Source organism: Electrona antarctica (genome assembly GCF_951216825.1).
Source record: "Electrona antarctica genome assembly, chromosome: 6".
In the NCBI taxonomy this organism is placed as follows: Eukaryota; Metazoa; Chordata; class Actinopteri; order Myctophiformes; family Myctophidae; genus Electrona; species Electrona antarctica.
The window spans coordinates 38,561,353-38,573,497 of NC_136811.1; the positions used below are offsets into that span (position 1 = coordinate 38,561,353).

At 44.8% G+C, this 12,145-nt stretch overlaps 1 protein-coding gene across 1 annotated transcript in view; it reads right to left on the reverse strand.

The window, feature by feature from the left end:
* Nucleotides 1-6,210, reverse strand: part of eva1ba (eva-1 homolog Ba (C. elegans)) — a 44,085-nt gene extending 37,875 nt beyond the window's left edge. The window contains exons 1-2 of the mRNA XM_079503188.1: nucleotides 6,033-6,210; nucleotides 4,128-4,499 (exon numbers count right to left, since the gene is read on the reverse strand). The gene's annotated coding sequence lies outside the window, so the exon portion shown is untranslated. The remainder of the gene's footprint in view (nucleotides 1-4,127; nucleotides 4,500-6,032) is intronic.
* Nucleotides 6,211-12,145: the final 5,935 nt, after the last annotated feature.

Consider the following 12,145-nt stretch of genomic DNA (forward strand, 5'->3'; position numbering starts at 1 on the left):
ACACCTTGGGTGTCCAAGCCGGAGTTCTCCGACCAAGTTCAAGGTTATGGTCAAGTGCCCAAGCCGGAGATTGATAAACAGGACGGAGATTAATGAAAACAAAAGCGCTTGTTGCCCGATCCGATGACGTGTCAAAAAGTGACACGTCATCGAAAATGTCCCCTGCCTGTTTAGCTGACGAAAACGAAAATCTTAAAACGATCATAACTCCCGATCTAAATCATCCCGTCTAATTCTGAAAAAAGATCCTGTGTTAGACGGCGCTCAGCGGTCTAGTCGCTAGTCGCGATAGATTTATTATTACCTCCCGTTGTTGTCGATCGACTCTAGAGTGGTGTGGCTATTGTTAGCTGCTACACAGACATGCACACCAGCTTCCGGTGCGCCGGTAAAAGTGGTCCGTGCGCTACAAATGATGGGCACCCTGGATGAAATGGATTAAATAGTTCCGGGCTTCTAAGGTGTTTAACCTGAGGTCCTCTACCCTGTTCCAGAGTCTGGAGGCCTTGATGGCAAAGGCCCGATCTCCTTTGGTCACCAACCTAGCCTTATGAACCCTACCAGATTGTCTACTCTAAGTAAGCCTTTAGAGTTAGACCATCTAGACCAGGGGTTTTCAACTGATTTTGATCCAGGGACCACCATCTTGACTAAGAGCATCATAGACCTACCGGACACAGTGGTGGTAGGGGTTCATGCACCATTCCATGGGTTAAGATTAGAAATAAAATCTATAGTTTTCGAAGACACAAAATTTTTGTTGGATACAGCCACATTTGAATGCATCAACAATTTAAGTATTTTTGCCAGTGCCATGCCAGTCATGAACCAATACAGCCACCATGCCAGTAATGAACCAATACAGCCACCATGCCAGCCATGAACCAATACAGCCACCATGCCAGCCATGAACCAATACAGCCACCATGCCAGTCATGAACCAATACAGCCACCATGCCAGCCATGAACCAATACAGCCACCATGCCAGCCATGAACCAATACAGCCACCATGCCAGTCATGAACCAATACAGCCACCATGCCAGTCATGAACCAATACAGCCACCATGCCAGTCATGAACCAATACAGCCACCATGCCAGTCATGAACCAATACAGCCACCATGCCAGTCATGAACCAATACAGCCACCATGCCAGTCATGAACCAATACAGCCACCCTGCCAGTCATGAACCAATACAGCCACCATGCCAGTCATGAACCAATACAGCCACCATGCCAGTCATGAACCAATACAGCCACCATGCCAGTCATGAACCAATACAGCCACCCTGCCAGTCATGAACCAATACAGCCACCATGCCAGTCATGAACCAATACAGCCACCATGCCAGTCATGAACCAATACAGCCACCATGCCAGTCATGAACCAATACAGCCACCCTGCCAGTCATGAACCAATACAGCCACCATGCCAGTCATGAACCAATACAGCCACCATGCCAGTCATGAACCAATACAGCCACCATGCCAGTCATGAACCAATACAGCCACCATGCCAGTCATGAACCAATACAGCCACCATGCCAGTCATGAACCAATACAGCCACCCTGCCAGTCATGAACCAATACAGCCACCATGCCAGTCATGAACCAATACAGCCACCATGCCAGTCATGAACCAATACAGCCACCCTGCCAGTCATGAACCAATACAGCCACCATGCCAGTCATGAATCAATACAGCCACCATGCCAGTCATGAACCAATACAGCCACCATGCCAGTCATGAACCAATACAGCCACCATGCCAGTCATGAACCAAGACAGCCACCATGCCAGTCATGAACCAATACAGCCACCATGCCAGTCATGAACCAATACAGCCACCATGCCAGTCATGAACCAATACAGCCACCATGCCAGTCATGAACCAATACAGCCACCATGCCAGTCATGAACCAATACAGCCACCACGCCAGTCATGAACCAATACAGCCACCACGCCAGTCATGAACCAATACAGCCACCACGCCAGTCATGAACCAATACAGCCACCACGCCAGTCATGAACCAATACAGCCACCACGCCAGTCATGAACCAATACAGCCACCACGCCAGTCATGAACCAATACAGCCACCACGCCAGTCATGAACCAATACAGCCACCACGCCAGTCATGAACCAATACAGCCACCACGCCAGTCATGAACCAATACAGCCACCACGCCAGTCATGAACCAATACAGCCACCACGCCAGTCATGAACCAATACAGCCACCATGCCAGTCATGAACCAAGACAGCCACCATGCCAGTCATGAACCAAGACAGCCACCATGCCAGTCATGAACCAATACAGCCACCATGCCAGTCATGAACCAATACAGCCACCATGCCAGTAATGAACCAATACAGCCGCCATGCCAGTCATGAACCAATACAGCCACCATGCCAGTCATGAACCAATACAGCCACCATGCCAGTCATGAACCAATACAGCCACCATGCCAGTCATGAACCAATACAGCCACCATGCCAGTCATGAACCAATACAGCCACCATGCCAGTCATGAACCAATACAGCCACCATGCCAGTCATGAACCAATACAGCCACCATGCCAGTCATGAACCAATACAGCCACCATGCCAGTCATGAACCAATACAGCCACCATGCCAGTCATGAACCAATACAGCCACCATGCCAGTCATGAACCAATACAGCCACCATTCCAGTCATGAACCAATACAGCCACCATGCCAGTCATGAACCAATACAGCCACCACGCCAGTCATGAACCAATACAGCCACCATGCCAGTCATGAACCAATACAGCCACCATGCCAGTCATGAACCAATACAGCCACCATGCCAGTCATGAACCAATACAGCCACCATGCCAGTCATGAACCAATACAGCCACCACGCCAGTCATGAACCAATACAGCCACCATGCCAGTCATGAACCAATACAGCCACCATGCCAGTCATGAACCAATACAGCCACCATGCCAGTCATGAACCAATACAGCCACCATGCCAGTCATGAACCAATACAGCCACCATGCCAGTCATGAACCAATACAGCCACCACGCCAGTCATGAACCAATACAGCCACCATGCCAGTAATGAACCAATACAGCCACCATGCCAGTCATGAACCAATACAGCCACCATTCCAGTCATGAACCAATACAGCCACCATGCCAGTCATGAACCAATACAGCCACCATGCCAGTCATGAACCAATACAGCCACCATGCCAGTAATGAACCAATACAGCCACCATGCCAGTCATGAACCAATACAGCCACCATTCCAGTCATGAACCAATACAGCCACCATGCCAGTCATGAACCAATACAGCCACCATGCCAGTCATGAACCAATACAGCCACCATGCCAGTCATGAACCAATACAGCCACCATTCCAGTCATGAACCAATACAGCCACCATGCCAGTCATGAACCAATACAGCCACCATGCCAGTCATGAACCAATACAGCCACCATGCCAGTCATGAACCAATACAGCCACCATGCCAGTCATGAACCAATACAGCCACCATGCCAGTCATGAACCAATACAGCCACCATTCCAGTCATGAACCAATACAGCCACCATGCCAGTCATGAACCAATACAGCCACCATGCCAGTCATGAACCAATACAGCCACCATGCCAGTCATGAACCAATACAGCCACCATTCCAGTCATGAACCAATACAGCCACCATGCCAGTCATGAACCAATACAGCCACCATGCCAGTCATGAACCAATACAGCCACCATGCCAGTAATGAACCAATACAGCCACCATCCCAGTCATGAACCAATACAGCCACCATGCCAGTCATGAACCAATACAGCCACCATGCCAGTCATGAACCAATACAGCCACCATCCCAGTCATGAACCAATACAGCCACCATCCCAGTCATGAACCAATACAGCCACCATGCCAGTCATGAACCAATACAGCCACCATGCCAGTAATGAACCAATACAGCCACCATGCCAGTCATGAACCAATACAGCCACCATGCCAGTCATGAACCAATACAGCCACCATGCCAGTCATGAACCAATACAGCCACCCTATCACAATAACTCACAACGAACCTCAGCAACCACAACAAGCAGCAGCAGAAAAGGAGCCCTACCTTGAGCCGTCTTCTACTTGACTTCATCAGTTGTGTAAGACTAAGTGATGCCAGGGTCCGGCTCTCTCTCTAGTTCATGATGAGCCCTCCAGCGGTGTCTCCAGTCATCTCCATCCTCCATACAACTGGTTAGCTGGCCAGTACTTTCCTTCCTGTATCAATGGCACCAGCCAGCCTCGTTCTCCTGGCTGCCATCTTCTACTCAGCCTTGGATGTTTAGTACTGCACATAGCATTCTGGTGTAGTATAGTGGTCAGGCATTTAGATTAGACTCTAGGGTCCAGCATTCACAGCATGTCACAGGAGAATGGACTCAGGGCTGGGAAGAAGCCGAGCTTGGGGGTCTGGGGGTCATCACCCTGGCTCGTGTACCTGTGGAGCAGTTTGAGAGAGACACCATAAGCTTTGAGTATAAGTAAGTAAGGTAGAAAGAAAGAAAGTGAGCTGACCAAGAGCCACATGTACACTGTACACTGGGCTATATAAATTCAAGTTATTACTTGCGCGAGCAGAGCGCAAGTACCGCTGCATATGTCGGTGGTCCCCATGGCCAATCAGGGATTGTGAATTTTTGGTGACGTCGCTCGGCCAATCCAATCAGGGATTGTGTAATTTCGGTGGCATCGCTCGGCTAATCAGAGCCCAAGTTGGCAGCTTATTGCGTATGTCGGTGGCCCCCTCGGTCAATTGGATTGACTCCGTATGTTGCACGCTCTGCTCGCACACAAGTAGGCCATTCATGGCGTGCAAAGCGCAAGTTGGCAGCTCGACAGAGTGCATTTCTAGTTATAGAGGGTATGCGCATGCTTAAAGTGAATGGCACATCGAGTGGCAAATCGAGTGGCAAAGCAACATGCAAAGTGAGTTTAACATTGTTTAACGTTGTTTAATGCAATCAGATAGGACTTTTCTGTTTGGATGCATGGGTTTTTCATGGCCAGAAAGTAGTTTTTGCCACTCAGTAGGCATTCCTGCATAACTTCCGGGTTTGATGATGATGTCACGCGCATACCCTCTATTATTACTCTGTCACAGACTCAGAACTCACTAGCGACAGCAGGGCAGACAAACATACACAGCCTGTATACGTACGGTATACTGCATCCTTCTGGTTACAACATATACAGCCTAGTATAGTATACAATACATATAGCCTATTATCCTGTCACTACACAGCCTAGTATACGTAGGTGTACATATATGTAATGTTAGTTTTATATCGGATAAATCATACATTTTAGGAAGGAATCTGTGGGGACTTTGGACATGCCGGACTAGCCTTGAAATAAATTGAGAGATATACTGTAAATCTAGATAATTCAGGTTGTAATACTTGGTTCAATATCCATTTCAATTAAACCACCATTGGTAAACAGTAGGCATGTTACGATATATCATATATCGATATTAATCCCGACGATATGAATCGATTTATTGAAATAAATAAAAATGTGAATTATGGTGTGTGATGTGAAATGTGAGCTTTAGTCATATTCCATCATATTCAAGTGCTTTTGGAGAGAAATTAGTCACTTTCAGTAGTAGAGCACTGTAGAGGGGAGCTGTGTGTGTCTTTGACTGTGCATGCCCAGGTGATGATGGTTGTTGATGCTCATCAAGGAAGACAATTATGTTTCTGCACTGTCAAAAGTAATGCTACTTCTTTTGCAATGTAGTTAAATAAAAAATGTGAAAGCTCGGAGGGGAAGATAAATTATATAAAATTAAAAAAACGAATTTTTCTGGAAAATATTTTTTTAAGAATGAAGTTTCATACAAGGATTTGGTGCTGTGACACACCAAACAAAACATTGTGTCTGCATATGTATTATTTTAATGTATATAGGACACACACACACACACACACACACACACGTTAATGCTTAGCATAGGTAGCTAACTCACCTGCAGAATAAAGACAGATCAAACAAGCAGTTATTATGAAGATGCATTTAATAACTTCTCTTTCAAACTGTTACACAGTTCAGCAGTTTTCACTTCCTAACAACCCAGACTACTCCACTCAACTTCCATGAGGTGTAAAGTTACTTTATACGTTGTTTATTTCACTAGCCTTTTTACTACTAAGGATCTCGTGTCTGTCTGTTTGCAGCAGGTGTGTGTGGACTGTGGAGGGGAAAGGGGCGTGGCTACCGGAGTATTTTAAAGGGGGAATGACACACCCCTCAGGCTACTATATAGGAGAGATAGCATGCAAACATTGATCAAAATAACAATTCTTCTACATTCTCTAATTGTGTAGACCATTGTAAATTAAGTATGGAGATGTTTTTTAATTTAACTCTTGAGAGCGTAAAAAGAAAACAAATGGACCCGTAAGGGCAAAGATTTCATGTTACGCTCTCAAACGTTAAAGATCTATAAAGGGTCCATTTGGTTACCAACTCCAACTGTCCATCAGGGACCACCCGGAACCCCCTCAAGGACCACTGATGGTCCCCGGACCATTGATAACCACTGATCTAGAGTACGCACTGGCACATCTTCAATCACATAGATATTGTGAATGAATGCATGGGACCCGAATGGAAACAAGACCGCAAGGTCTTTCTACGGTGCTGTCCTTTTGGACCAATGCTGTGCTTGACTGTACCCTGTACTGTTTGCATTTTTTTTGTCTAATAAAATTATCAATCAATCAATCAAATAGAAAGCTAGGTGCTAGACCATGACAAGCTTTAAAAGTTAAAAGGAGGGGCCCACTGTAGACTCCTGGGGAACCCCGGTCAACTGAAGTATATACAGGTTGAAGTGGTTAACCCAACGTTAGGAGAATAGTGGGACGACGAGACAGGAGAGCGATTGCTAGGGGCCTTGTAAATAACAGTACCGCTTTCTACTGCCTTTTAAAGCCATTTTCTGCACTGTGGGACTCCTTTTTCAATGCTTACTGTACAGTAAAAAAAAAAGCAATATAGGGGCCTGGATGCCGAGTTTCCAAATCCCATCCACAGATGGAGGAGGAAAGGAGATGTTATACTGTTGAGGTGAACAACAGGAGTCCAGCTTTCTTTATTGCTGTTCTGAGAGAGATTAAGCGCTTCAAATCGTATTTCAGTTGATGTATAGCATTCCAGTGCTGCATGGATTTCATCTTCTTAACATGATGAAATTGAATGTGTTTACGGCTCGAGCGGCACCATTCTTCTGCTGAGCAAATTAGTGATTAAGGCTGTAATTAACTGAGATTGCGTCCAAATCAAACACAGAAAGAATGAAAGCAGAGGAAGGTTTGAAATGTTCCCAGAGCAGAAATGGCTTCTCGGTAGCTGAATTAAATTAACACAGGAAGAGATCCTATCTATGTAATATTCGGGGCCTCTGAAACCGTTCCTTTATCCATGTTATTTCAGTGTTCTTAACACGAAACAGTCTGTGTCACTTCCAGAGAAAATAGAATGGTATGGTTTGGCCACTGCATTTTTCAAATACATACATTATCTCCAGGAAGATGATAGCCTTTCAGGAGTTTAAGTCACCACAGCCTGTTAAAAACAGAGCAGCCCTTTGCAAAAAAATCAACTGCAATAAGCATAGAAAAAAAGAAAGAAAAATAAATACAGAATTGTGTGTCATAAAGTGAGGTCTTCATTTTCTTAAGTCCAAATAAGGCATGTGGAATACAGCCTGCATGTGCATGTTCAGTTTGATATACAGCTATCTGCTGTAGCTGTCAGGTGGTTTTCCAACACCATGTACGCGTGTCCAGGTCTGGATGTGATTTTGGAGTGAAAAGAAAAGCTCTCATGAATAATACAATTTTACACAGCACTGACAGCAGTGACATCATCAGAGGCTATAGTGATCATCTGATCAAGCAGAGATCCAGCAGATTGCAAGGCTTGATGATGCATATTACACTTCACTGTCCTTTGAGATACTGGAGTTTACACAGCTACCAAGTGCATAGATAAACAAACTGCTAACCAGTGTGGAGAGACGAGGACATGCTATTATGCAGACCAGAAAAGATCCCTTCACAATCCAGCGATTCCAGCCAAACCTTGTGGATGACTGACAGCAACCACATGACCTGAAAGCTAAACATTGTGCTGTGTAAGCAGCAGCAGCACCAGCAGGTGACCCTCCCAGCTGAGGCTCCAAACATGGGCATACTTCAGCCAGACCTCAGCAGGCTCCAGTTCAGTCTGCTATGGCCTGGAACAGGGGTTCCCAAACCTTTCCATGCCAAGGACCCACACATAGTGTTTGTCTGTACTGCAGCACTCCATTGCAATATTGCCAATCTACAAGCTCACATGTTGCACAGCGACTCATTGTGTGCTTTGAGCTATTTTCGCTACTATTTTGAAATATGTTGAAATAATGATATGGCCAAAATAGGGCCATCAGGTTGAATAATGTTTTAATGAATTGAATTAGAATATAAATGTATAGGCCTATACTGTAGATTTTCAAATGCATTGAGTTTGAAATACGTTTTTTTACTTATTATTTTCCTATCCAATTGACCGCCCCCTGCTCCCACATTGAAAACCTATGTCCTACTACCACAGTTCCCCTGCAAAGACCTGGAGAGACAACCCAAACCAACCACCAGTGTACAGAGTCAGACCCCAAACCAAACCCTGGTGGAATTCACATCTGGGCCAGAACACTGGGATGCACTCAAACCTGACATGTCTCAGCATCATGGGTGCCTGGCACGGAGCAGGATATCCTGGCAGCAGAGGTTTTAGTTAAGTGGCACTCCACCCATGCCTCAGTGAGGCGAAGGGAGCTCGCCGCAAGAATTACACCCTGTGTGATTGTTTGTCACCCAGATTATTTTTTCTCAGAACCACCCTCCCTCCACCATCTTCATCCAGACTGGGCTAGAATAGACATGGCCGGTCGTTAAAGTGTTACCCTAGAAAAGCCTATAATGACTACCTATATCTGCATTTGATTCTCTGTGGGGAGAGTTATGGTTCAGACAGAGAGAACGAGCCAGTTAAAAATATGACCTCCAGGCACAGTGCTATGTGGGTTATTGCAAACCTCCTCTTGCTCTCTTTATGTGTTTCCTCCTCCTTTTGTTCCCAGGGCAAACAACTGAAACAAGTGGGCCAAACTGGATGTCACAACAATAAGATATTCTGACTTTTACGAGACAGAATAAGACTGCTTCTGACAGAATAAGACTGCATTTGGTGACTGACAGAGAGGAAACTAGTGAAATAATGAGCATTATGAGAATGCATTGATGGTCTGTGAATTAGGGAATTTGTCAGAATTACCTAGCACAGAACTTTTGTACCTGTGAACTAAGCATTATATGTCAAACAACACAATCTTTTGCCTTGCTTACAAGGCTTGAGGGTCTGTGAATTAGATAAATTAGATCTCTTTTCCTCACCACACACATCATAAGAACCAACTACACCAAGACGTGCACTGTCTCTCGCTCAACTCATTTGTCTCATCCTGTGCCTTGATGAGTGCCTTTAGTGATGGGCTTATGAAGATTAGGCCAGGCTCTGAAGTAGGTCTCTTTGATTATAGAAACTATTCACTAGAGAGAGAGAGAGAGAGAGAGAGAGAGAGAGAGAAGAGAGAATCACACACAAACACACCAATAAGCCACCACCACCCACACCAAAGCCTGCGTTTGAAGAGACAGATTGAAACCAAGGAAGTATGAAGGATGTTTCCCATCACAAGATGGAGGATGCACACAGAGTAGAAGAGGAGGGGGGTCTTAGACCCTGTATATTTTTATATTTTTCCAAAAAGAATACAAACTGCCAATAGCATATTACAAGTTATGAATCTTGAACCTAAGGCAACTAAAACAATTGTAAAGGTTGTTTGCTGTAGTACATATAAGGCAGTGTGTTTGAATCTGCATACAGGGCTCTCACCTTGCCTGTATGTTCTCATATTTCAAGAGAAAACTTCTAGCGTCTGTAAATGATTGATCTGTTTGAGACAGCCACAAACCTGCTGCCAAAACCTGCTCTGTTTCATGCAGTGGAATTTATGAATTCAAGAAACACAACAAAGCCTCAGGTAGGCCTACTGAAAAGTGTTAAATCAATTCAGCAGCCTCTCATCTATTCTGCTCTCCTTAATATGGTTATACTGTACTTCAAGGTGAAAGAGCTTGTTGTGCTTTATAAGGGTGTCGAAAGAAATGGGTGGATATCAAATTACAAATCCTCAGGCAAAAGAAGGCCTTTTCTGCAAAGCTTCACAGAGAAGCAAAGGCTGTTTGCAGCTCAGGCAGATAAGGGGTCTTACTTTGCAGGCCATGTATGTTAGTAACATGTCTAAAGCATTCTGGCAGTAACAAAACATGACCATGTTGATTGCGGTCACCCATTGCTGCCCCGATTTATCATAATGTCCACATAGCCCCAATGGAGACATTACATTGCATCCCTCTGCACTCGTAAAGCAGCCGCAGCCAAAGTACAGTAACTGAATTACGGCTAATAGTGTGTGAATGGTGATTTCTCTCTTTCTGTGACAACAGAAGAATGTGGTGCGAACCCAAACATCATTAGGAATGGCGAGGTGCGGAAAGACAGCTGTGTTTTGCAGTTAGGCAGTGTGAGCTCTCAATGCTCCTGGACGTCTCTCTCCCTTCGCTGAGAGTAGTGTGTACGTACGCTGACTACAGTATGTGAGAGGGGACAGCTGTTAGAGTCGTAATCACCAGTGGACGGGAGCTCCAATCCCAAGCAGACACTCCTTTTCCCCACAATCGGCCGCTGCTTAACCTCTGGGACTGGCAAAGTGTGCATACCACACAAATTCTGGGTTTCTGGGCATTTTTATTTGCGTTTGAAATTTGTATGTGCTCATGTCACATGAGAATTCCTACTGTATGATTGATAGTCATTCCAATATTATTTTTCTTGTTTTGCACTTGGATCTGTCATCCAGGAAGACAGTTCACAGAACATTGAGTAAGGATTTAAGACTGAATGGCACCGAAATGTTTTCCTTGTCAAACAGACGGGAGGCAAGGGCCTGATACCATCATATTTCAACATTTGGTATTTGGATATCAAGCTGCTCATTCATTCTAGTGGGTTTTAAGTTTATGTCAGATGCTATGCATTATATTCCAGCTTGAGTGTGCCTGTTCAAGGGGAGGTGAATGAGAATTCAATGAAAACCGATTTCTGCAAAAAAGGCAGTTGAAATTAATCACACAATCCCTAGGCTCAACTAGAGTTTAGCATGAATATGTGATTGGCTGTAGGTAATTCCAGATATATGGAGTGTTTCAGGCTTTTCGGGAAATGTCTTTTCAGAGCGTGTGTGCATTGAGATTAGTCACTTAAAGTCACTTAAAACCCACAAACATCTTAAATGATAACAAAAATACATTTACATGAACTAGGCCCTAGTTCATAGGTCTATAGCCTGTGCCCAATAGCTAGCATATACATCATTCCAATACATACACTGACAGTCCATGTATGCATATGCAGTTATGCACACACGTACACGTACACACACCTTTGCCTCCTTGTTCATCTTGTGGTAGGCTGCTCCCCTGGCGTTGACAGGACAAACAAGGGCTCCCATTGACAGGGTCACCCTCATCCCCCCTCAGGACCAGATGTTCAGAGTTAGGGGGCAGTTTGAAAATGACAGATCCACTCCCGCGCCATTTTACATTTCCTCCACATCCACTGACACATGCTGTGTGAGGAGGTGATGAGAGGTGAAGACAGAAGACAGATGGTAGAGGCTATAAGAACAACAGCCTATACAAGTATTGAAAACAATATTCTCACATTAATTTATAATATAACATTTGTTTGAGGTACATACAGTAATACAATACAGTATGTACAAATGCAAAAAGGTTGGTAGGAGAGCACTGGCTTCTGAGGCAAACATGCATAACTCATTCTTGTCGGGATTCAGAGGCTGGACCCAAGCACAGGAATAAGGAGGCAGTAATTGAAATTTGTGGAGCAAAAGAGTTTTAGCAATAGTACATTAACATGTACTAGACAGACATGCAGGATCGGGGG